We start from the raw sequence: 26,370 nt of genomic DNA, 5'->3' as shown, positions 1-26,370 counted from the left end.
CCCAATTACCAATACAAAGCAAATATATCCCCCCCATGGTTAACTATCCTAGGATCTTGTTTCCCCTTAAGAGCATCATTTATCACTATTTCCATTAACGTATATATGTGGTTTCTTTTTATTTAGCATCTGTCCTTCCCACAGCCTCTAAGGAGCAAGCCAGTAGAGGCCATTTGTGTGACATAGTAAGATGTCAATATTTTCTGAATAGCGCTCGGATCACAAACTCCGGCTCGTGGGAGTGCCCCCATCTGTTTTCATAGCGAAGGAAGAATTTTATTCGCATTTTTAAATGGCTGAGAAAAGAATGTTTTGCACAATGTGAAGAGTATATGAAATTTATATTTCAGAGTCCACAACGGAAGCATATTAGAACACAGCCACATCCATTTGCTTCCTTATAATCTGTGTCTGCTTCCGTGCTACAGCATCAGGGTTTAGTAGCTGCACAAGAGATTGTCTGGCCTGCAATGTTGAAAATGTTCACTATCGGGCCCTTTACAGGAAAAGTTCCTCAACCTCTCGTACAGAGTCCTATGCTCTATGAAGATGGCTTTGAATCTACTGAAGGATATATTTATTTTTTTCAGCAAATGACATTTATACAAACACTACCATATGCCTTAAAACAACTGATGCATAAATCTACTGTTCATGCTGCAAAATATGAAGTATAATCCCACTTGATAAGATTCACAAGAGATCATCACACTGGAGAAAAATCACTATTCTGTAGATTTTCACACATATGGATCTTGCTTTACAAAGTTAAGCTTCCAACAATTTCGTAGGTTCAATCAGTGTCTCAGAAATGTTATTTTTTCCCCCAGAGATGGCATTTGAAACTGTAATCAATCTTCTGGCATGGCGTTTCATGTTGGATTCTTGTTGAAATGGGATGCTGTGCTGTCAACATTGATCCTTAACCTCCCACTGCTGGGATGGCAGAATCACCAGGCAGGGTCATCTCTTCTGCCCACTCACCATGACATTACTCGGCAAGACAAAGATCACATGGATGTGGATTTGAACAACTGGATGCCCCCCACCCTGTGCGAAACAGGAAAGATGCAAGCCATCATTTTCTTTTCTCTTGCCTACCTCTTTTATTTACAGAAAAGAGATTGTGAGCTATGAGCATGGAAACCCTTTGACCCATATTTAATACTTTGTGCTTGCTATCCCTGGTGACTAATGAAGAAGAAGAAACACGTCAAAGAAGATTAAGTCACAATGCCTATCATGGGGGTATTGCCACTGGAAGCTCATGCTCAGAGGACATTTCTCAAAACGGTAGTGGGGTTGTTCTTAGCCAGGGGTGATTCTGCCCCCCAAGCATCATTAGGTAATGTCTGAAGACATTTCTCATTCTCATAACTGGGTGGGCACTAGTAGCATCTAGTGGGTAGAGTCCAGAGATGCTGTTAAATAACCTAGGATGCACAATACAGCCCCCAGCATAGAGAATCATCCACGTAGCCCTCCACCACAAAGAATGAGATGGTGTCAAGTGTCTGCAGTGTCAAGGTTTGGAAACTGTGCACTAGAGTATTGTTCCAATAATCACTGAACTGGGTGTGATCACAGAGATAGGAAATTAAGGCAGGTGGGGTCACATCTAGTTTGTTCCAACAATTGTACATAGCAACAGCATACGTACCAGTGGTGGTTCAACTACAACTATGATAAGTTATGTGAACATAAGCCTCTTCAGACACAACTCATAATCCAAGTTATAGTCACAGAACAAGAAGACCGAAGACCAAGAGGTTACGTCTGCCGTACTGTCAGGAACCTGTGTGCCGACGAGTTCGTGACTTCACAAATCATAAGCATGCTTCATTACCCCTTCCTGTCTCTGTTCATCTATGATCACCATAACTGTCATTTACTTGGTCATCTGTCCATCACTCTCCTGCCTCTCCCCATTCAGTTGTACAAGACCGAGAGCCATAACAGGAACCTAAGGATGGAGTCAGCATTCATCATCCCTCACCCTTGAGTCTGAGATGCAAAAAGCCCTGGAAACCACAACATTTTTGCAAACGTCTTACTCTGTTTGGCAGCAGAAGCCAACCTGAAGTGACTGGGGGCATCAGGTTGTACGTTAACCTGCCAGCCTCTGCTACTGGCTACTCCCAGGCTGCTCTGTTGTGACATCAGGCTTAACTGCACTGGGGAAACAGCAACAAGAGCTCAAGAGACCTGAGAGTAGCAGTGAGAGGAAAGAGGAAAAGCATTTGTCACTAGCAGTAGCCGAGAAGTGTGGTTATAAAAGAAGTCTGGTTGTGCTGTACCTTGGAAGGAGCTGGAATGGGAAGACGGTAAAGAAATGGAAAGGCAGGTTGCTGAAATCTGGCTGATTGCTTTGCCACAGGCTGACCAACTCTCCCAGTTTGTCTAGGACTGAGGAATTCCAGTGTTCAAACTGAGACAGCCCTGGGCAAAGGTGGATCAACTGACCGCCCTACCTGTGTGATGAGGTTAGCAGAAAATTCCATATAGAAGTAAACACTGAAAGCCCAGTGTGAATATTGAGAAAGTTGGCCGAAGGACTTTGAGAAGCAATTGGAAACCTCTGGTGAAAACCATCTTCTGAATATAAAGGAACAGAACATGGTATTAAGGAATTTGCAAAGATAAGAGCCTTGGTGGATGCCATGGCATGGGCTCTGGCGTCAAGTGAGGACAGAGGTCACCTTTTCCCCCAGCTGCTGGTTGTGTGAATAACTGATGGTGCTCAGCTGAGTGTGTCTCTGGGAATTGCTCTCAGCCAGAGACTTGCCTTTCCCAAGGCGATGTCACCCCAACCCTTGAGATTACTAGGGCTGGGTCCCAAAGGTGTGCCCTCCTTGATTCAAAGTGAGACAACTATAAGGGTCGTACCAGCTCCAGAGCTCCCCCTAAAACAGGTGAGGTCTCGTTGTGAAGGATGACAGTCCTCTGGCTCATCCTCCTTACAAGTGTGGATCCTAAGAGCTCTCCCACCCTAAAAACCTTTCTTGTCCCAGAACCCATTTCCTGGGACTCAACGTAAGACAAGAGCTGATAACAGCATTAGTCCTGAATACATGTACAGTATGGTAAAATAGCCCCACCTTCCCAGTAAGGTACAATCCTCGGCAAACCCAAAAAATGATGGGGAGAGGACTTCAGGCTCAGCTTAATGGTCCCTGGGTGTGTCATTTCTTCAGGCCAAGGCAAGACAGAGTGGTCAATGATCAGAAAACCCAACATCCAAGGTGATTAAGAAAACAATCCCATTTATAAACGCACTAAAAATAATAAAATGCCTAGCGATTAACCAAAGAGGTGAAAGACTTGTACTCCAGAAACTATAAAGTATTAACAAAAGAAACTGAAGATGAAACAAGCAAATGGAAAGATATTCCACATTCATGGACTGGAAGAACAAATACTATTAAAACGTCTATACTATCCAAAACAACCTGCAGATTTAATGCAATCTATATGAAAATCCCAACAGCATTTTTCACAAAACTAGAACAAATAATTCTAAAATTTGTATGAAGCCACAAAAGACCATGAATACCCATAGAAATCTTGGAAAACAAAACAAAACAAAACTGGAAGTATCACGGTTCTAGATTTCAAGATATACTACAAAGTTGTAGTAATCAAAACAGCATGGTACTGGCACAAAAACAGACACTTGGATCCACAGAACAGAGAGCCCAGAAATAAATCCATGATTATATGGTCAATTACTCTTCAACAAAGCGGGCAAGAATATATAATGAGAAAAGGACAGTCTCGTCGACAAATGGTGTTGGGAAAACTGGACGGCTACATGCAAAGAATGAAACTGGACCACATTGTTTTTTTAATTTTTTAATGTTTATTTTTGAGAGAGAGACAGAGACGAGCACGGGGAGAAGGAGAGAGTGGGAGATACAAAATCTGAAACAGACTCCAGGCTCTGTGACGTGGGGCTTGGACTCCCAAACAGCAAGATCATGACTTGAGCTGAAGTTGGACGCTTAACCCACTGAGCCACCCAGGCACCTCAAAACCAGACCACATTCTTAAACCATACAGAAAAGTAAATGCAAAATAGATTAAGGACCTAAATGTGAGACCAGAAACCGTACAGATACTAGAAGACAGCACTGACAGTAATTTGTTTAACATCGGCCACAGCAACATTTTTCTAGCTATGTCTCCTGAGGCCAAGGGAAACAAGAGCAAAAATAAACTATTGGGACTACATCAAAAAGCTTCTAAACAGTAAAGAAGACAATCACCAAAACTAAAAGACAAACTCCTGAAAGAGAGAAGATATTTACAAGTGATATATCCAGTCAACAGTTAAGATCCAAAAAAACAAAAAACAAAAAACAAAAAACGTATACAACTCAACGTACAAATAAACAAGTATTCCAACTTTTAAAAAATGGGCAGTAGACATGAACAGACATTTTTCAGAACAGATGGCCAACAGACACATGAAAAGATGCTCACCATCACTCATCATCAGGGAAATGCAGATCAAAACCACAAGGAGATACCACCCCACACCTGTCAGAATGGCTAAAATCAACACAAAACCAACAAGTGTTGGTGAGGATGTGGAGAAAAAGGAACCCTCTTGCACTGCTTGTAGGAATGAAAATTGATACAGTGAATGTGGAAAACGGTATGGAGGTTCCTCAAAAAATTAGAAATAGAATTACCAAATGATCCAGTAATTCCACTAGTGGGTATCTACCCAAATAATACCAAAACACTAATTTGAAGAGATATACGCCCCCTTACATTTACTGCAGCATTATTTACAAGAGTCAAAATATAGCAACCCAAGTAGCTATCAACAGATGGGTGGGTAAACAAGCTGTGGTATCTACATACAGTGTGATATTACTCAGCCATAAAAAAAAAAAAGAATGAAGTCTTGCCATTTGCAATGACATGGATGGAGCTAGATAGTCTATAAGGCTAAATGAAATAGGTCAGTTAGAGAAAGACAAACACTATATGATTTCACTCATATGTAGAATTTAAGAAACAGATAAACAAAGAAAAAAAAGACAAAGACAAACCAAGGAGCAGGTTGTTAACCATAGAGAACATACCATGGTTATGGGGGGGGCGGGGATGGGTGAAATAGGTGATGGGGATTAAGGAGGGCTTTCGAGAAGCACCAGGTGATGTACGGAACTACTGAATCTTTATATTGTACACATGAAACTCATACAACAGTGTGTTCACAATCCTGGAAATTAAAAAAGAAGAGGAAGAAGAAGAAAGAATGGATGGGTGTCCCCAGCTCAACATCACAGAGCCCAGGGAGGCAGGGAAAGGCAAGGCAAGCTCAAGCTGCCCCCAAACCACCTTCTTTTCTCAGCTCTGCAGGCTGTCACAGATGACCTCATTTCCACAGTTTCTGAAAGCAGCATCCAGCAATCTACCCGAAGGAGCTCATACCATCCACAGTCATTCACTGCTGTTCAAAGCGCTTTCTTATCCAACATCCAACCAGTAACTGGTTGTATTTCTCAAAAGACATCCCCTCTTGGTTACAGGTAGAAGACTGGAGAGGTCAAAGGTCAGAGCTGATGCTAGAATCCATTTGAGTCTAGTCAGATATGCTGGTCCAAAAGCTGTACCGGGTACCCAGATGCAGCTTCCGGGTCCAGATACCCTACGAGAAGGACTAGCCATCCCACGGTGGGACAGAGAGACAGAAGTCACTCAGGGGACTGGTCACTGGAGGGACGTGACCAGTTCTGGCCAACACCTACTACCTGCACAGGTGCGCAGTTCTACCTGGCTTCCTTTCTTCAAGCTCCTGACGGCTTCTGGTCTGCACTGTGAGATGGCATCTCACACGAGATCTGGGCATCTGCCTCACGAAAGGCAAGGCCAACAGAGTCCTCGACTTTCCATCTGGACACACAAGGCCCATTGGCAAAAGGTTGACAGTTACTGAATCTACGATCTTCTCCATATCCTCACTTAGGGTATGTATACCTTTCCATTACCTTCAAAGGATATACTAACGCTCATTCTTTTATATGAGATATAAGTGGGGAAATTGTTGTAATTAACAGTGGAGTAGATCCTTAAAAAACAGAATCAAGGAATAACAAAGTAAATTATAATTCTTTCTTAAGAGGCCATGCCTCTAGCATCAACTCATAGGACACACTTTATCTAAGCCCTGATGATGAGGTTCCCGAAACTGATGCTGGCCTCAAAGTCCAGGGTAACTCAATAAGCCTGAAACACCATGATATTTGTATGAGCTCGGGGTCTGCTGGGTGTCTGCTGGTGATGGGCAGGTGGGTGGCAGTGGCCGATGGGCCACTGGTCAGAAATCTGCATCCATGCACACTAGTAGATCTTTGCAGATTCCTGTCCTTGTTCAGGCCACATCATTGGGCCGCTCATGTACCTGTCTCTTGGGCGCTTACCGTCCTAATCCATGGTCTGCTACTCTTCATCCTTACTCTTTCTCAGCCTGACCTTGCCTTGTTAGCTGATGTTTTCATGAGCACAGTGTCAGCAAATGGGATTCCATTTCCCCCTGAGTACCCCACATTTGCCAGACCCATCTCTAGAATCTTAACATTTTATGCTAAACGTGGTAAAATATTGAATTAATATGTGTAGGACTCTGAACACACAAATGGTCAAACACCACTTTTGTGCCTTTTACCATGGAATAGAGTCTCTTATTCTTTGGTTGGGAGACACACTTGGCCTGACCCGGACAGGAAGGGCTTCCCTGATGGACGTGAAACATCCCATCCTCTGCAGGCACAGGTGAATCAGGGCATTGACAAACGTGCGGTCCATGAAAAACACCAGTTCCGGGCTCTGCTTGCTGGTAACAGGCTGGTAAGTGGTGTCTGACTTATGGGGACAGTTTGTCAACTTTTGAGTGTGGGTTTTAAAATGTGATTTAGAGGCAGGTTCATAATTATTGTTTTCACTGAAAATTATCAATCTTGGGTGGCTGAGGGAATTTATGGTGCATGCCAGCTCTCCCATGTGAAGACTTTTATAAATTACCTCGTACTTGATTCCCACCCCCGCCCCCAAAAGTGCAGTATCATTCATTACATTAACACCTGGATTTATGGTCAGATGTAAGCTCAGGACACTGGATCTCAGATTTCAGCCTCGGAGCTTTGGAGAACATGGTTGTCATGGCTCAACCCCCAGGGACGGACTGTGTACAGCTGCAGTTACATTGGGAGTTAAAATCCCAGGACATCAATGGAGCCTGCGAAGGGTGGCTGCCCTGCCCAATGCCACCTATGGAATAGCTGAAAGGGCACCACAACCCAGGTCTCTCCTACCCCCTCGATACTGCTTGCCTCGTCCCAGGGACCTGCTGAGTCTTGGTCAGGCATGACAGCAAAGGGTGACTAATATCTAGTGCCTTATGCTTGTCAAGAAATGACTTAATAAGTGGGAACACTGACTTTTCCTGCTTCATTCCCCACTGGGTTTAGAAATCAGAGACTCCAGGGGAGCCTGGGTGGCTCAGTCGGTGAAGCGTCCAGCTTCAGCTCAGGTCATGATCTCATGGCTCGTGGGTTCAAGCCCCACATAGGACTCTGTGCTGACAGCTTGGAGCCTGGAGCCTGCTTTGGATCCTGTGTCTCCCTTTCTCTCTCTACCCGTCCTCTGTTCACACTCTGTCTCTCTGTCAAAAATGAATAAACGTTAAAAAAAAAATTAAAAAAAAAAAGACATCAGAGACACCAATTGGAACGCCTATGCCATCCACAAAGAGCCAGTGAATAGGGAAGAAACCAGAAGTCAATTGCCAGAAAGAGCTAACCCTTGAGAAGTTTGCCAGCAAAGCAAAGAAAGGACAGAGTCGTGACGCAAGAGAATAATACCGGAGGCAACGGCCAGGGGAAAACCTACGGACTCACATGCCCCAGCCACACGTGATGCGGGCATGGAGAGTACAAGAAGTGGCAGGAGCCAAAACTGCCTTCACTTGGCCACAGCTCCCCCTCGCTCAAAGTAAGCTCCATTAAAAGTCACGGAACAAAGACCAAAGAAAGATCATGGAACAGAGTTAGCTGCTCTGGTAGAGAAGTAAAGACAGAAATAAGAAGGAAGGAAGAAGGAAGGAAGGGAAAAAGGAAGTAAAGAAGGAAATAAGAAGGAAGGAAGAAGAAAGAAGGAAGGAAGGAAGGAGAAAGAAAGAAAGAAAGAAAGAAAGAAAGAAAGAAAGAAAGAAAGAGGAAAGAAAGGAAGGAAAGAAAAGAAAGAACAATTGAACTGAGGGAGGAACAACGGAGGAAGGGAGGGAGAAGTGAGAAGAGAGAGAGAAAGCAAGCACAAAACTATGTTTTTGTTAAGGCCCAGTCATCAAAAACATCCTGACAAACATTCTGCATGATATCCATTGATAGAATGAATCTGTTTACTCTGCAGTCAACCTCTGTCTCTCTCTGCATCCACAGATGTCCCTGAACCAGCTCAAGAACACTGACCCGAGAAAAATGTCTCTATTGTATGAAATCAGTGCAGCAAAAGCTGATGTTCACACTGCTTGTTAGTTACTTATATGATAATCTCATGTTAGCCAGCGACGGCAATGTTACTAATGAATTCCTCAACACATTAACAGCTAAGTGGTGAGCCCACAGAAAACTGTGATCAAAGTCTATTCTCGGTGGAACCCAACGATGGCCACATCCTTATCCCCAGAAAGCTGTGACTGTCACCTTACATGGCAAAAGGGACTCTGCAAGCATAATGACGTTAAGGATCTCCAGATGGGGAGATGACCCTAGATGCTCCAAGTCCAATGTCATCAAAGGGTCTTTCCCTCTTTCTGATGTCTCAAATGTTTATTTAAATTCTAGTTCGTTAACTCTACTGTCACATTAGTTTCATGAGTAGAGTTTAGTGATCTGGTCACAGGGCTCTTTAGAAGCGGGAGGTGGTCAGGCAGAGGCAGAGTAGGAGAGGCCAGGTGGCAAGGAACAGGGTGGAGAAAACAAGAGACGGACACGGGGCTCCGAATACAGGCGGCCTCTGGAAAGCTCAAGGAAACAGCTTCTCCCCTGGACACAGAGCTCGCCAACGGCCTGATTTTAGGACTTACGATCTAAATGTGGCAAATTTCCATGCTTCCGAGAGTCCGACGCAGTGGGAATACTATTCCGTCCACGGGCGCAGAACCTAACTCAAGGGGGACCTGGGAACCAGACACCAAGGGAGTGTTTTGATCAGCTGGTTTGGGATGTGGGGGTCTTCCTGACCTGCGTGATGCTCTCTCTCCCTCTTCCCCGACCTCACAAATATTCCCTTTCAGAGCCCGGGTTTGTTGTCACACTAGCTTCCTTAATTTCTTATGCTTTCCTTCATCCTCTGGGTCCCTTACGCTTTTGTGAGTGTACTAGCAGACTTTCATGTTTGAGTACATCCTAACGGGTGAGCCATCCCGTTTTCAGAGTCCCTGGCCAGGAGAGAACATCTATATTTGTTTCTAAACGGCTCTAAACCTCAGGGACCGTGCCGGAGTACATTGGTCGTTTACTATTACAGAGTTTAAAAGATGATGGGCTGTTCCTCCCGAGGATACGATCACTTGTACATCACCAACTGATTCTTCCTTGTTTATCACAATTTCAGAGCAATATGTTATCTGCGGGATGAGGTTTCCAGAAAGAAAACAGTTTACCAGATATTAAGCATTTAGCTGTGCAAGACCCTCAACAGATGTCCAATAGCTCAGGTCCCAGATCACCAATAGATCAGGCGTCTGTGCCAATCTTATCTGTAGGTAAGAACTCATTAGTCATTGTCCGCACCAGACCACCTGGTGCTCTGTCGTCTATTCCCAAATTGCATCACTTTGGACTGTTGCTCTTGAAAACCCTTACGCAACTAATCTTCCCAGCATGCTCCCATATCCACAGACTTCACGTTTTGGGTTTAATGTACTACAGTGTCATCTGCCTACATGCACTGCATTTTCCCTTACCCTTATTAGCTGTGTCTCTGGAAATAATGATCCATTTGTTCAAATGATAGCAGTCATCCCACTGACAGGTGAGCTGACTTGCTTCAGGGGAAATCAATCCTACGGCCGAGTGTAGGAAGGAAGGCCAGAGGCATTTCCTTAGGAAATAAGCGAGGAGGAGGAGGAGGAGGAGGAAACGGGAACAATGCAAGAAGAGGGACCGAGTGATTTCACGTCCAGGAAGACAAAGGCAAACACTCCAAGCAGGGTCACAGAGATACGCCATACATAGCACGCACACGCTTCGCTTCCTCATGCCTCAGCGATTTACTTCTGGGTCTTTCTAGGACAATGACTACAAGCTCATGCAGCACAATGATGTAACTGCATGATTTTGAACATCCCGAGGGCAATATTTCATGTGCCCTGGGTTCAAAGATATGGGATAAAACAGGAAGAAATATGACTTCTTGAAAACCAGCTCAGGCAGGGGATAGTAACGGAGATTAGGAATTGGGCATGAAGGGTCTCACTGGGGTGATGAGCATGTTCTGAAACTGACATACGAAGGTCCCACGGGCTGGTAACCTGATGAAAACCACTGAATCGTACAAGTGGGTGAATTAAATGGCATGGAAAATGTGCCTCCACACTGTAAACACGTATTTCACCAACTATTTCAGGAAAAATAAGAACAGAGTGGATTTTAAAAATTCATTTAGAACATTAAACTTGTTTAGTTTTTTTTTTTAATTTTAATGTTTTTTTATTTTTGAGAGAGAGAAGACAGAGTGTGAGTGGAGGAGGGTCAGAGAGAGAGGGAGACACGGAATGTGAAGCAGGCTCCAGGCTCTGAGCTGTCAGCACAGAGCCCGACATGGGACTCGAACCCATGAACCGTGAGATCAAGACCTGAGCTAAAACTGGATGCTTAACTGAGTCACCCAGGTGCCCAAAGGCTAGTTTCTTTATCATTTTCTTGAATCTTTGTTTTTGAGAGTGCAATGTGGGAGAGGGGTAGAGAGGGAGACAGAGAATCTGAAGCTGGTTCTGTGCTGACTTTGGGGCTTGAACCCACAAACTGTGAGATGGTGACTGCAGTCAAAATTAAGAGTCAGATGCTTAACCAACTGAGCCATCTAGGTGCCCTGAGAATGGTAGTTTTTAAATCAAAGTGTATTTTTTTTTTATTAATGAAATGCTACCAAGACGTTCATTCTTTCTAGTCAAATTTACTTAAATTCAATTATTACTATGTTGTATATGGAAAATGGACAGACAGCCCTATTCCTAAACATGCTTTCCAGGAAATGACCCATCAGCTTTGGATTTCAACTGCATTGTAAGAAATTCCATTCAAGAGTCTCTGCCCTTAGCACCAGAATATATCCTTGTTGGGAAACTAGATGTGTTTCCTGCATGAGATGTGAGAATATAGTCAATTTTGTTAGGGGAAACTCTCTTAGGACAGTATCCCCACATGGAGAGGGGCTACAGGTTTGGTTAAAGAAAGGAAACCCTAAAAGCTTTACTAAAACACAAGTACTTCTGTAACTATACTAACTGTTGGCAGGATTCGAAGGAGCTTGCTGAATAACCATTAGGATGGTAGAAAAATATAAAAAGGCCTTGCTAATTATTCCAAATATCCCTAATATTTAATCATCACAGGTCAAAACAAGGTTTGCCTCCCCACCTTAGGTCACCATTTGAGCCATGACGAAATAAGTATACTCCGAGTATAATTTTATGCACAATGTTCATTCAGTCTAAAAGATGCAAATGGGGGCGCCGGGGTGGCTCAGTCGGTTAAGCGGCTGACTTCGGCTCAGGTCATGATCTCACGGTTTGTGGGTTCGGGCCCCGTGTCGGGCTCTGTGCTGACAGCTAGGTCAGAGCCTGGAGCCTGTTTTGGATTCTGTCTCCCTCTCTCTCTGACCCTGCCCTGCTCACGCCATCTCTCTCTCTCTCAGAAATAAATTAAAAAAATAAAATTAAAAAAATAAAAGATGCAAATGTAAGACACCTGACTTAAAATCACAGGAACACAATTTCTGTTTGAAAAAACCTTTGTGGCAGCTGTGTTCGAAGGCATGCGGGAATGTACGGAATTTCTGTACCTCTTCACAGAAGGCCCCCGAGATCACCATTATCAGTCCCTGTGGTGGATGTGCTCAGACACGGAATACACAGCACATATACTCCACGTAGCACGCCGTACCATGAGATTTTTCGCTTCCTAGTTAATGGCTGGGTAGTGGCCAGGAGCGCTAATTTGTAATTAGTCAGTCAGCCACTTCTATGCTATTATGTCTAATAAAATCCCTAATCTCCTAATTTGTCAGCTGGATGAAACTGTATTGAGGGCGAGGAACGGGCGTCAGAAGTGAGAATAGAAGAGTAAACCCCGACACAACGGCCCCGATACAGCTGGAGCTTGAATACCGTAGGGTGATGGTCCCCTGGCTCTGTCCTCCGGAACTCACAAGCTGTAGTTCTGTCCCCAGAGCGAGGCAGAGGTGACACACCACAGGGGGAGCGGTGGAAGAAGGACGCAAGAAGCCCAGTGCCAGAAGAAAGGCGTGTGACCTGGCTCGGGGAGCAGGCAGGCAGGGGATGCATCCCAGGAGACCCTGTTTGCTCATGGCTCCATGACACAGGTCATGGTCAGGGGCAGATTCCACTCACCAGCTCTCAGTTCTGGAAGTGCTGCCCATGCGAGAAGGCCAGCCAGCCACAGCATGGGGACCTGCTCCTGTGGATTTTCAAGCCTGGGAGGAGAGCCACCCCAAGGTGGTGCCCAGATGGGGCCACGTCGGGATGAGTCTAGATGCCACACTTGTGCCCCCGGGCCTCCCCGAGGCTGCTGTGTCAGCTCTTGACCTTGGAACCATGGGACCCTGCCCATCAGGTGACCGACCGGTTCCCGGGACTTCCTGTCCCATTTATTTACACCTTGGCTACTGCCTTTCCTAATAAGCTGCAGGGCAGACAGAAACAAGTCTTAGCAGTGCTAACAAGATATGCTGAGGCTTTGCCAAGTGCTCCTCCAGAGCTGCACACACATCTCCCCAGCACAAGTTCAGACAGGAGACGTCGTATTCTGCCTCCCGGGGACGCTCACATAAACCTCTGGAATCGGAGGACCTCAAGACCCAACAGCTACTGAAACGCACGGTGCAAACCAGCACAGGGGCTGCTCAAAGACCTGAACGGGCTCGCCAGATGACACAGCAATGCCACATCTGAGGATATGCCCGGAGGAGCTGGACACAGGGTCCTAAATGGTTACCCACATGCCCCCATGTGGAGTAGTATTATTCACAACAGCCGAAAGGTGGGAGCAACCTACGTGTCCGTCCAGAGATAAGCAGCATACAGTCTATCCATAAAACAGAAGGACTGGGCCACACAGTGGGACGAAAGACTGACGTGAGCCATCACACAGGCGAACTGTGAACACATCATGCCCCATGCCAGAAGCCACCCACAAAAGGCCGCACAGCCTGTGACTGCATTTACAGGAAATGTCCGGAATAAGTACAGGCACACACACAGAAAGGGCATCTGTGGTTCCTAAGGGCTGAGGGCAGGGGCCATGCAGGTGCTAGAGGACCAATGTAGAAAGTTCTAGAACCAGAGAGGCAGTGTGTGAAGGCGCTAAATGTCTCTGAGTTGCCCTCTTCGGAGGGGTTGATTGTACGTTATGTGAAGTCCACCCCAATGGAAACGCATTACAGACACATCGGAGTGGAGCTTCATTTAAAACAAACAGAACATACCGTCCGGGCCTCTGCGGCCAAGTCCAATCACGTGATGTGACTTCCTGAAAGGGAGGCGTTCACAAGCGCCTCGCCCCTAGTGTGAGTGCAGGCAGGCTCGGCTCCGGCTGGTGGGGACTGCAACCCCCTATCTGGTGTGGGGACACGGGTGAGCGTGTACGGCAAGAACGGAAGGAGGGACCACGTGCAAGGCCCCAGCACAGCACCATTCCCAATCCATGAGTGAGGCTCCGGCTGCATGCCCGCAGGCTCTAGGGCGAGCCCGTACCCCGGCTGGTGGATGGCAGATGCCCGTGGGGTCCCCAGCAGGCATGGGGGGGGGCAGTCCTGGGTCCCCCACACTTCCATTACCGTCAAATGGGAATCAATGATGCTAAAACGATCTGATTAGCACCAATACTAACAACCTTGCCACAGACATCACTTCCTCTAAATGAGTGTGGGTAACTAGGTCATTGGGTTCCCGGGACACAACATATCCTATTTAGGTCACCACCGACTCCGCCCACAAAAAGCCACCTTTTCAGGAAGAATTCCAAGATGGCCTCCCCAGTTTTCAGCCCCTGGAACTCACAGCTTTCTGTGACCCTCTCCTCTTGAGTGTGAGGGTACCTGTGATGTTCTAACCAACAGGATATGGCAAAAGTAAAGGGATGCTGCATGTGTGTCTGAGATCCCCAATAGGTGGATTTAGTGCTGATCGAAAGGGACATTATCATGGGTGGGCCTGGCCTAATCCGGTGAGCAACTGAAAACCTGTTCCTAAGAAAAGACATGCTATTCTGCAGGCCTAGATGAAACAGTCATGGTGTGAAAGGCCAACAGGGAGGGGCTGTCCCTGGGAACTGAGGGCCTCTGTCCTACAATCACAAAGAACTACAAGACTTGCTTACGCCTTGAATGAGCTGGGAACGCAATCCCTCTCTCTTCCAGATGAAAACACGATTGTGCCCAATACTTTGACGTAGCCTTGTAAGACCCCAAGCAGAGTCCCTGGGTAAGCCATGCTCAGACAGCTGACCTACACACACTGTGAGACAACCAGTGGATGGTACTGTGAGCCGTTACAGCTGTAGGGATTTGCTGTGCAGCCCAGGGTAACAGCTATAGCATCTGGCCCCAGTTATACATAAAATACTGAGACCACCACAGAACTTAACCAGGATGCAAAACCAACTATTTTATTTAAAAAAAAATTTAACATTTATTTTTTTAATGTTTATTTATTTTTTACAGAGATCGAGAGAAAGAAAGAGAGAGAGAGAGAGCACACAAGCAGGGGAGGGGCAGAGAGAGAAGGAGACACAAAATCTGAAGCAGGCTCCAGGCTCTCAGCTGTCAGCATAGAGCCCGACGTGGGGCTCGAACTCACAAACTACGAGATCATGACCTGAGCCAAAGTCGATGCTTAACCGACTGAGCCACCCAGGGACCCCCAAGAGCAACAATTTTCAAATACGGTGGGGTTTGCCTCCATCTAAGCCACACACAGCAGGTCAAGATCATGTCAAACTTACGAAGAATTTCAGCTGGTGTTTAAGGCAGCCGGTCCTGGACCCTGAAGCATTGCCTTTGATTCTGGGACCTTCCCACATACACAACCAGAAAATCCCTTTCAATCCTTAAACTAGAATACGATTCAGCCATAAAATGGAATGAAATTCTGACACCTGCTACTATGTGGCTGAACCTTGGAAACGTGGTGCTGAGGGCAAGCACCCAGTCACAAAAGGCCACACCCTGTATGACTCCACTTAAAGGAAATGTCCTCAGTAAGCGAATACACAGAGACACAAAGGGAATTTTGTGCTTACCCAGGGCCAAGGAGAAGGGAAATGAGGGTTTTGGACGACTGATTTAGAAAGTTCTACAAGTAGAGAGGCAGTGGCTGAATGCACAAACTGCACCCTTTACGATGGTTATTTGTGTGCTCTGTGAACTCCACCCCAATAAAAAAAAAAAAGCATTAAAAACAGGTATGAAAGCTGCAGTTTATTTATGAGCCACATGGCATGGGGCTTGTCACTTCCAAGAGAAAATCTCCTGACCACACACCCAGCTCCGACACCTACCACTATAACCCTCTCGATTCGGGAATTCGCCACTTGGATCATTTGCAACCAGAAGCTCCCAGGACCCAGTTCATGTTGCTGACTATCGTGACTCGGCCTCGTGACATGTGAGTCATGAGATTCAGCCCTAATGGCCATGCAGCAGACGGCTGCAGATGCCCCCCATGGACGAGTCACGTGTGCGCTATGTGACAATATGATGGGTCAGATGAGCTCTTGACCGTGACGCCATCTATAGAACACGGGTTTGTTTCTCCCACCCGTAAAATAGGGCTCATTGCACATTATGGCATGAGCCAAACCAGTGCTTGTCAACTAGGGGTGACTCTCCCTTCTGGGGGATACCTGGCAACATCTGCAGACACCTCTGGTTGTCACAGGTTGTGGGCAGTGCTCCTGGCATCCACTGGGTGGAGGCCAGGGATGCTACTGAGTATCTGATGATGCATACAACACTCCATGGCAACAGAGAATGATCAGGCCCAAACCATCAGTCATGCTGAGGTGCAGAGGCCTGCTTAGGTCAAAGCTCTGTCCTGCTCATTTTAAGTTTAGTTATTTTGAGGCGGGGAGGGACAGAGAGAGAGAGAGAGAGAGAGAGAGAGAGAGAGAGAGAGAGAGAGAATCCCAAGCAGGTTCTGCACTATTAGCATAGAGCCCGATGTGGGGCTCAAATCCACAAACCATGAGATCATGACCTGAGCCAAAACCAAAAGTCAGATGCTTAACCACCAACTGAACCACCCAGGCTCCACAATATTCTTTTATAATATATATGCATATACGTATATGTATTATAAAAGAATATGTATATATATATATAAACATATATATATTTACTTTAGACACAGAGAATTCAACTGGGGGAGAGAGAGGGGGGAAGGAGGGAAGGGGGGAGAGAGACAGACAGACAGAAAGAGAATCCCAGGCAGGCTCCACACTGAGCCAACATGGGGCTCAATTGTATGACCCTGGGATCATGACCTGAGCTGGTGTCAAGAGTCGGACACTTAACCAACTGAGCCACAAATGCCCTGGTATCCGTTCTTAAGTCAATCAAACATCTGGCCTTTCAAAATATGCCGTTCGGTTTAGTATCTCCAGCCATGTGATCCCAGGTTGGGCCATCGTGACCACCAGTAGATTAGAAATAGGTGCTCTTTGCCTCCTAGGTCCGTGGGAGGGGAACAAGGGGTCAGAAGCTGCTTCTGATTAGGGACAGTGACCAAAAGGCACAGCAATCCTGGCCCACTTTAGTGGCTGCATGGATGTTTGTTGACTGTTCTCCCCTTATCGCAAAGTTTGCAGAGCTTAGGAAGGTCATGAGGTTTGAAGTGGCAGAAATTGCCTCTGAGGGGACACAGGAGCATGGTCTGATGCTGTAAGCGGGAAAACACACCAAGGACACCCACCATCCGATGGTTCAAAGTCACAACGGAGGCTCAACACAAACCTGTTTGCAATGACAAGCCCGGCTCTACCACCTTGAAACACAAACTTTGGGGCCGGGTGTATTTCAGAATTCAAAAAAATTTTGTTTTTGATTTTAGAAGGTAACTTTTTTAAAAAATCAAAATAAACTTATGAAAAGTATGCCGATGGCTTCCAAGTTGAGCTGCCCATAGGACCATCTCTGACCTTCATAACAGACACTGCTGATTTCTCTAGAACTGCACTTGTTTGTTGTATGATATGACTTAACAATTAGAAGAAACAAAAATCTGTAACTATGTGAGGTGATGGTCGTTAACAAAACTTATTGTGGTGCTCACTTTGCAATGCATCAAATATCAAATATATATATTTGATACATCAAATTTCAAATTGGATCTATATTTAAAACATCAAATATCAAATTGGATCTATATTTGATACAACAAATATCAAATTGGATCTATATTTGATACATCAAATATCAAATTGGATCTATATTTGATACAACAAATATCAAATTGGATCTATATTTGATACATCAAATATCAAATTGGATCTATATTTGATACAACAAATATCAAATTGGATCTATATTTGATACATCAAATATCAAATTGGATCTACATCTGATACATCAAATATCAAATTGGATCTATATTTGACACATCAAATATCAAATTGGATCTATATTTGACACATCAAATATCACATCGGAGATATATTTGATGTGTCAAATATGAAATCATCACATCGTACAGCTTCAACTCACAGGACGTTGCACGTCACTTGTATCTCAGTAAAACTTGGGCACACACCGACATCTGTATTCCAGTTTTACTGAATGTCGAAAACACATTCCAGGTCTACTGAGCTATAATTGACATATATCTCAGTTTAAGGCGTACAATGTAACGATCTGTTATACATCCACGCTGCAAAGCGATCAGTACAATACATAATACACACTCACACACAAAGGAGCATAACGGTGATGTTACGTGAAACAGCCTGACCAAAGTTCTGCAGACACGCACATGAACAGTCCTGCACCGTTCTGTGGGGTGAATAAAGACTGTTCAACTTTACATCGGTTCTATGTCCGTTGCTGCAGACCTGCCAAAAATAAGTTTCCCCAAGAACCCGCTTCCTGTCCTTCCGTCTTTGTTCTTGTTGGTTATGGACAAAGGGCTGTACATTTCTAAGTTGGGGGGGGGGGGAACACTTGCAAAGGAGTCAAGACACCGGGCTCTGGGAAGGCCCGTCCATGTCCACGCTGAAGAGGGTGATGGCCAAGTCATCTGAACTCATATAACTTCCCACCTCCCTTGCAAGAGAGGTACCAGGCAGGAACTCAGCAAACCCGTGCGTGATAGTGACCCGGGTCACACAAGCTGGGACATCTTCCAGCACAACCAGAACTCTGAGAAATCCTGGAAAACAGCTGAGAGCAGGTGCAGAGGCTGATCTCTGGATCAGCAGGTGGCTGATCTCCACACCTCCAACTCAGCAATTCCAGGCCAGGGGTGGATTTTCGTCGCCAAGAAATGCTCCAGATGCCCACAGACAATTTCAGACTGGGGTACAAGTCAGTCCCCACAGCAATGAACCTTCCAGGGCTGTGGCTCAGAAACCCGGGGTGGACAACTTGCCAATGGCAACATCCCAGTCCTGTGTCTCTCTCTGAATGAGACGTCCCCAAGTCCTGGAATCACTCAGAGGAACACTGCGCCCCAGACGCTCTCTGTCTCACCTCTGTGCTTTCTGCCAGAGTCAAAAGTCAAAGGCGCTACGCTGAGTTAGCCCAATGTGAGTCTCAGCCTGCACTTCCTCTTCGTAATAAGCACTTAATTATTATTGACATTGGCACTTGCAGTATTTACACAGACTGTCCGACGTGGACAACCCCAGAGGTAAGACTGGGCTTGTGTTTCATGATTGCAACATAGTTCATTACCTGAATCCTAAGGGTGCCAGGTAAGGGACTGTTGACTCAGCTGCGAAGCTTTACAGGGTTAATTTCCAAACAAGGTAGGAATCTTGATGAGACAACAAGATAGAAACAAAACAACAGAGATAGAGAGTGTTCTGGAGAACAGTCGTTAGATTTTTACCCAGAAACTTTGGATGTTTATTTCAATCGGCCTTTGAAGCAATGCCTGATATCTACTGTTTAGTTTTAAATGCAAACAGAAGGAGACCTTGTATGTTGTTGGTTTTTTTTTTTTCAAATGCACTGAAAGCATTTACATTTCTGGAACCTGATATCATCAGTTGTTACGTTACAATCTCATTATAAATGAAAATGGGGCAATTTCTCACTTGGTAAATATTAATGTCACTGTAGACACCAGTTCATAGAAACAATCTGTCAGTTGCTATCATGCATCTGTCGAGACAAAAAGTGCCTATCGTAAATAACTGTAGAATGGATAAGCATTTCACCATTTTTAGTGACATCTCTCCAATGACAATTCTTCTCATCAGCCCTGCAATTCAGTCTGCAAGGCTTAATTTAGAGGATGAAATCAACGTATAGCCTGAAAAATGTTGATATCTGCCTAACAAGTAAGCAAGCACTGACCGTCATAATTGACTATGAACGTTCACTCAGAGGATGGCAAGGAAGGTTTATCTGAAAGGCATTATATGCAAGTCCTAGCACCTCTCTTTGGAGGAAAAAAAAAAAGAAATCACACATTTTGTTGGCTCAGGATTGGTGGATTACATATGGCGTGCATTGCAAAGGTCAAGTTGTCTCGGATTAATACCTCCTGTAACTGATACATATGTTCAGAATAAAGTGTGGTCCATTTCTGAGCCACATGCCATTCCCTGCTTAACCCTGTTCCTTTGTAAAGAGTCTACACAGCTGGATGTAATGTCCAACGTTGGAGTAATGAACCCCACACCCAAAGCAAAGCCAATGCAGCCTGTTAAGCAACGTAGCTACTAATTGGGATCACTGGCGTTCTGCTTCTGTTTTTTAGAACACCAGTGCAAGCGGTTCCTGAGATATTATTTTGTACTCGTACCCTTAAAATGAAAACTAAATGTCAAAAATTACAAAAGCCTAAAACAAGAGAACTGCTCTTCATTCTGTCTCAAATTAACTCTTTAGGAAAGCAACGAGTCATAAGCTTAGACTAACACCAGTGTCTCACGGTGTATGCTTGATACCACATACATCTCATTCCATCTAACCCAGAAGCACGGGTCCTAATATGTTGATATACAAGGTTAATTCCATTTCTCTTCTGAGTTAACCACAGCACAAAATGCACCTCTTTATTTGCTCATTTACTCTTGGGTTCCTTGCCTCTGGGCTCTCCATTAGTCTTTTCATCAAGCCTGTGTTTTCGAAACCACCACTTTAATCCAGAAAGAAAGAAAGAAAGAAAGACTATTTGGCAATCACTTTCTTCTCCCCCAAGACCTCCCTGCTTCAGCACAGATGAACAAATGAAAACAGATGAATTCTTGTAGGTGGTTCTACAGGTTTGTTTGTTTTTTTTTAATTTATTTTATGAGGCAGAGAGTGGGTGTGTGTGGGAGATGGCAGAGAGAGAGAGAGAGAGAGAGAGAGGAGTGGGGAAGAGCAGAGAGAGATGGAAACCGAGTCGGAAGCAGGCTCTGCACCCTGAACATGGAGCCTGGAGGGTCTTCGATCTCAGGAACCACATCATGATGTGAGCGGAAATCAAGAGTCAGATGCTTAACTGACAGAGCCTCCCAGGCAGCCTTACAGGTTTGTTTTTTTTTTTAATGTAAAACAACAGGTAGGAATGTACAAACTTTCATTATTCCCACAGAAAATCACCGAAGGTGCTACCTCCAGCAGCTAACACTTCTCTGCAAGTCCGCCAAGTCAAGAGGCGCCTTTCGGCTGTGAGGCAGGAGCATTCACCTAACCGCTCCTGGTAGCCGTCTGCTGGCACGAGTTACCGCAATATCTTAGCAGCGGGAGAGCAAAAAAAGAGAAAAAACAGACACGAAATACTAATCTAACTCACCGGTTCTTCCGAGGCTTTCCGACAGGGTGCTTGCTGTCTGTGAGAGTGTGACAGCGTACCTTTCGTCCAAGGAGCTCCCACGGCTTTTCAAGGAGCCATGCTGGACAGGACCCAGCCCCGAACTCCCGGGGAGTGAATAATCACGGGACAGCCCGGCTACGGCCAGACAGTCATCGCGGGGTAATTGGTGAATCGATCATAAAAAAGTTATTTAAGTGCGTGTATGTCTCCACTTGGGCTTCCCTCACACCCGCGTGGCTCACATATAAATCACAGGGAGGCTGCCCTTCCTGGCCTGAGCAGACTATTCACGCGCTAGGGATCAGTTCACTCGGAACGTGTGTGGGGTCTGAATGCTTCCCCACAACCTTTAGGGACCCGCTGGCACGTGCGAGGGGGATCCAACGCCCGGCGTTCAGCCAGCATTCCGCGCTGGCTGGAGGCGGTGTGTCCCTGTGCGCGACAAGGAAACGGAGCAGGTGCTGGAGGAGAGGNGCGGGGAGTGGGGGGGGGCGGACAAACTGACGTGCTCTTCTGGCCATGAGACCTGGGGACACAGAAGAGGGGGATGTTTTCAACGCCGTGTGGACATCCTGATGCACACAGCCCTCCGACGCCGTCTGCGAGGTGAGTTCCAGCCGCCCACGCTGCACACGGGGCCCCGAGGAATGCGTCCTCCTCACCAACACCACGGCTTAGGCGCTGAGCAAGGACAGCGCCAGGCTTCGTGGGTGGCGAGCAGGCGGGCGTGCCATCAACGCTGACGAAATGGGCAGGGACTCTCTGCTCCCAGGTCTCGGGGGAAACCAAACCTCAGGGAAAATAACTTCCAGGGTTTGCCTGTTCCCCTCATGTCATTCATCATGTTTGGTGTAGAAGGAGGAGAAAAGTTAAAGGCGAACTCTGAGCAGTCGTGTTCATTATCCCACTTCTATAAATAAAACATTGCCCATTTGTAATTATTTTCCGTGCCTCTGGCTCCTGGCAGGCACCCACAGAATTAATACATAATGCGGCAGGCGCGAACATATTTCCCATTCTTAACGGTAACCCAAGACGATAGCGCACCGAAACCTGAACAAGTATTTTATCGTGAAGAAGCAGGACCCAGACATCATCACAGTGACATCTGGTCTCCCAGGGGACTCTATAAAACTTGGTGCATTGGACACAGGTGTTCTACGAGCTAGCGGTCAAACCCCAGCATACCCCCGTAGGCTTCCGACGGTCGAATGCTTTGCAGCTCGCAAAGAAATGTCCAGGGCAATGCTGAAACCCTGCAGGTTTAATTCCCTCATGAGTCACCCCCAGCAAAAGCGTGCTTTTCGTGGTCCCGGAGAGTGGCTGCTGGCTTTCTCATTTACGGCCCAGCCCGCCCACAGCCGCTGCTATGGTCCCAGGGCTTGGAATGTGCACGCAAGGTGGGGCCATGGGCAGAAAGGTCCCCTCGCAAGGGCCCCATTTGAGAGATGGCTTCAGGAGGCAGAGTGGAGACAGACCGCCCCTCTGAAGGGCATCTTCACGGGTTTCTGGGAGCCACCCAGCTGCTGCCTGCCCATTCCTGCTCACAACCCCTGAGACCTGGGTGGTGGTGCCTGCTTCTATCAGAACCCCCTCCTCGAAAAAGGTCCTCCTGAGCAGAAGTCCCAAAGAGCAAGCCATCTGCAAATCCTTCCTCTCCCCTGCTGTGGGGCAAAGACCCCCCAGAGGCCCGGCTACAGCTACCTACAGCCAAGACTCCCTGGCATTTTATGTCTCTGCCCCTCGACCAATGCTCTCAATGCAGCACCTGCTACAATAAATAACCCCTCAGGGTGATTTATCTTCGAGGCGCACGGACATGAATTCAGTTCTGACTCCGGCTCTGGCTCCCTGTGTGACCTCAGAAAAGCACTCAACCTCTCTGAGCACCAGCCCTCTTACTGCCTAGGGACCATGGCCCAGCTCCGACCGGGCTGCCCATCAGAGGCATCACACAGGAACCCTTAAGTCAACACTAGCTATGCCTTCTCACTCGGCTGTCTACAGAGGAAGGGCCCAATGGAGACAGCATTGCTGGGAAATTCCCGACTCCCCACAGAACTATGGCACAATGCACTCATTCAGGGATTAGCAAGCAAAGACTCATTCCCCAAGACTGAACATAAAGACCAAGGCTCCGTCATGAGGCCTTGAATCAAGGAAGAGGCATCTCCATGCAAATCAGGCAACTGGGACCGGCAACATGGTGCTCCGAGAAGGGCTCTGTCTTCGCCATACGGGAGGAGAGGCCTTGGATCCCCGGAGTCCACTATTCCGTCTTCCTAGTGTATTATCTACAACAACACGGCACGAGGTGCACTTAGCTCTGTGTCCATTCAGGACAACCTCCGCTATTCTCCACCGAGCCACCCACCACCTTCCTGATCTGCAGGGATGCTAAACCCGCTCTCATCTTGAGACCCTCCCTGGTGATCACAATGAGCGTTACTGGGCAGCAACGAAAACCATGTGGGAAAGCCCCCGCCTGAACTTGTAACATGGACAGGGACCGAAGAGCGGAGGAAGATGGGCATTTCTGAGTTGGTCCCAGGCAGGTGCTTTTGGTAACCTGTGGCTTCCGATTACCACGCGCTGCTCATTGTTCGCTAGCACTGTGCGCTAATCACGACCTTCTCTTTGATAGGGCGTGTTCTGGGGTTTCAAGCTTTATCATTAACCCCCAAACTACGTCCTGGAAATCACCTTCCCTAAAATGGCATTGTGGAAGGACTCCAAGATGAAGAACTCACAGGAACTAATTGCCTCTGAGGTTCGTGCAGAGCAGTTGAAACGGCCCTGGGAAACGGACCTGAAATACATGCTTTAAATTTTTTTAAATATTCATTCATTTTTTGAGAGAGATGGAGACAGAGCATGAGCAGGGGAGGGGCAGAGAGAGAGGGAGACACAGAATCCGAAGAAGGTTCCAGGCTTTGAGCTGTCAGCACAGAGCCCGACGTGGGGCTTGAACACACAAACTGAGAGATCATGACCTGAACTGAACACTTAACTGACTGAGCCTCCCAGGTGCCCCACAAATACATCCTTTTTAAATGTTACTCCCAGAGCAGGCCGACGCATATATTCGTTTGAAGTGCGGCCACAAAAGGACAAAATATTGTAAACTATTATGCTACACTCAAATCTGTGCTATTTTACATATATATATGTACATACAGACATTATGTAGAAAAGACTTTCCTCTTAAGTTTCTGAAAGTCGCACATACATCTATTTACATACACAATGAATGTGTATGTGTAAATCAAGTCTGTTGAAATGATATGTAATGACTTTTATTCATCAGTTTCTGAAAACCATGAACGCATATATTACTTATACGTTATATATAACAAGTAAGTATGTGTATATGTAAGCTAAATATATTTAAATTATGTAAGTGTTTCCTCCAGTTTCTTAAGGGACGTCTAGATGGCTCACTTGGTTAAACACCTGACTCTTGGTTTTGGCTCAGGTCATGATCTCATGGTTTGTGTATTCTAGCCCTGCCTTGGGCTGTGCACTGACAGCATCGAGCCTGCATGGGACTCTCTCTCTCCCCCTCTCTCTGCCCCTCCCCTGCTGTCTCTTTAAGCAAAATAAAATAAAATAAATAAATAAAACACACACACATGCAACTGGCTAGCTCAGCTGGTAGAGCATGCAACTCTCCATCTCGGGGCCGTGAGTTCAAGCCCCATGCTGGGCACAGAGATTACTTTTAAGCAAACCCACACACGCAGCTAAATTATTCACATGTGTAACAGAAACGTGTGTGTCTGTATGTAGACACACACATCCCAATTCTCTTAAGCGTCTTAAAATCTTCACCATTGGAGGTACTTTAGTTTCTCATTCTGTACAGTTTTACTATGCAGATTTACTCTGCCATCTCAACATGCTGACTGTCCCCAGGATGTGCTCAGATCCCAAATTCACACCGAAAGATTGCTTCTGGAGAGCTGTGGTTGGAATTTTAGAGCCTCCCTGGACTGTGAGCATAAAGGCAGTCTGGCATTTCTAAGAGTGTGCTGGGATGAACCCAATGTAACGGAAGGTAACAGACGTCACTTCCTTTTCTAAGTAAGTGTGTGTGTGTGTGTGTGTGACATGTTTGTGAAATAAGTGAGAAGAACAGCACTGACCCCAGGAACACTGCTTCCAGCAAACATGTGACTGATGGATTTAGCACGATGGCCTGGTACCTGGCCTTTCCAGGCTCCTGTCTTCTTTTTTTAAAAAAAAATTTTAATGCTTATGTTTGAGAGAGAGTTCGAGAAGGGTAGGGGCAGAGAGAGAGGGGGACAGATGGTCCGAGGCGGGCTCCATGCTGACAGCAGAAAGCGACTTGCATGGCTTGAACTCATGAACCGAACCATGAGATCATGACCTGGGTGGAGTCGGATGCTTAACCAGCTGAGCCCCCCTGGCGGCTGCAGGCTCCTGTCTGTTTGGGGAGGGAGAGGAGGAAGCCAGTAGCCAGCTGCCTGTGTCTTCGCCGCACTTTGTCTAGGGGCAGGGTGGAGCCTGGGGAAGGTGGACACCTGCTTCTCTGGGGCGGAGTGGGGCTAGACCTGCCACTTTAATAAGGTCACGTCAGACACCGCGGACGAGGCTGAAAGGCTTCCGAGCGACCCTCCCCAAACAAAATGCATCAGTTTGGCACATGCATTATTTAGACCTAAAGATCATCAAGACCCCTCACGCTCAAGAGCAGCTTTTACCCCTCCCTTCGCCACCTGCAAGGATCTGAATTAGGGATCCTTCCCAGAACAAGAGCTCTTATCACAGATAAATATCTGAGTGGCCCATCTGCGTGCAGGGCAAACACCTCATTTCAGAACATGTTCTTACTGCCCTGGGAACTGCCTCACCCCTTCGAAGCCACCTCCCCCTCCTTAGCTCAGGACTGCACAGATACCTCATTTTACCTTTCTGACTTAGAACCCCTCATGCATGTGGCGTTCCTATACCTATGCAATTAAACGTGGTTTTGTCCTGTTCATCTGTGTCATGTCAACTTAATTCTGAGGCCAGCAGGAAGACTCTACGAAGGCAGAGTAAAACTTCCCGGCACTGCCATTATGGATTTC

At 46.3% G+C, this 26,370-nt stretch overlaps 1 protein-coding gene across 4 annotated transcripts in view; it reads right to left on the bottom strand.

Annotated features, from left to right (window-relative positions):
* STS (steroid sulfatase) overlaps positions 1-26,370 on the bottom strand; it is a 158,309-nt gene that overhangs the window by 116,717 nt on the left and 15,222 nt on the right. The window lies entirely within an intron of this gene.

This window comes from Crocuta crocuta, unplaced genomic scaffold (genome assembly GCF_008692635.1).
Source record: "Crocuta crocuta isolate KB4526 unplaced genomic scaffold, BGI_CrCroc_1.0 scaffold221, whole genome shotgun sequence".
In the NCBI taxonomy this organism is placed as follows: Eukaryota; Metazoa; Chordata; class Mammalia; order Carnivora; family Hyaenidae; genus Crocuta; species Crocuta crocuta.
Note: the sequence above shows the minus strand (reverse complement) of the source record. Positions and strands in the feature narration are given on the sequence as shown.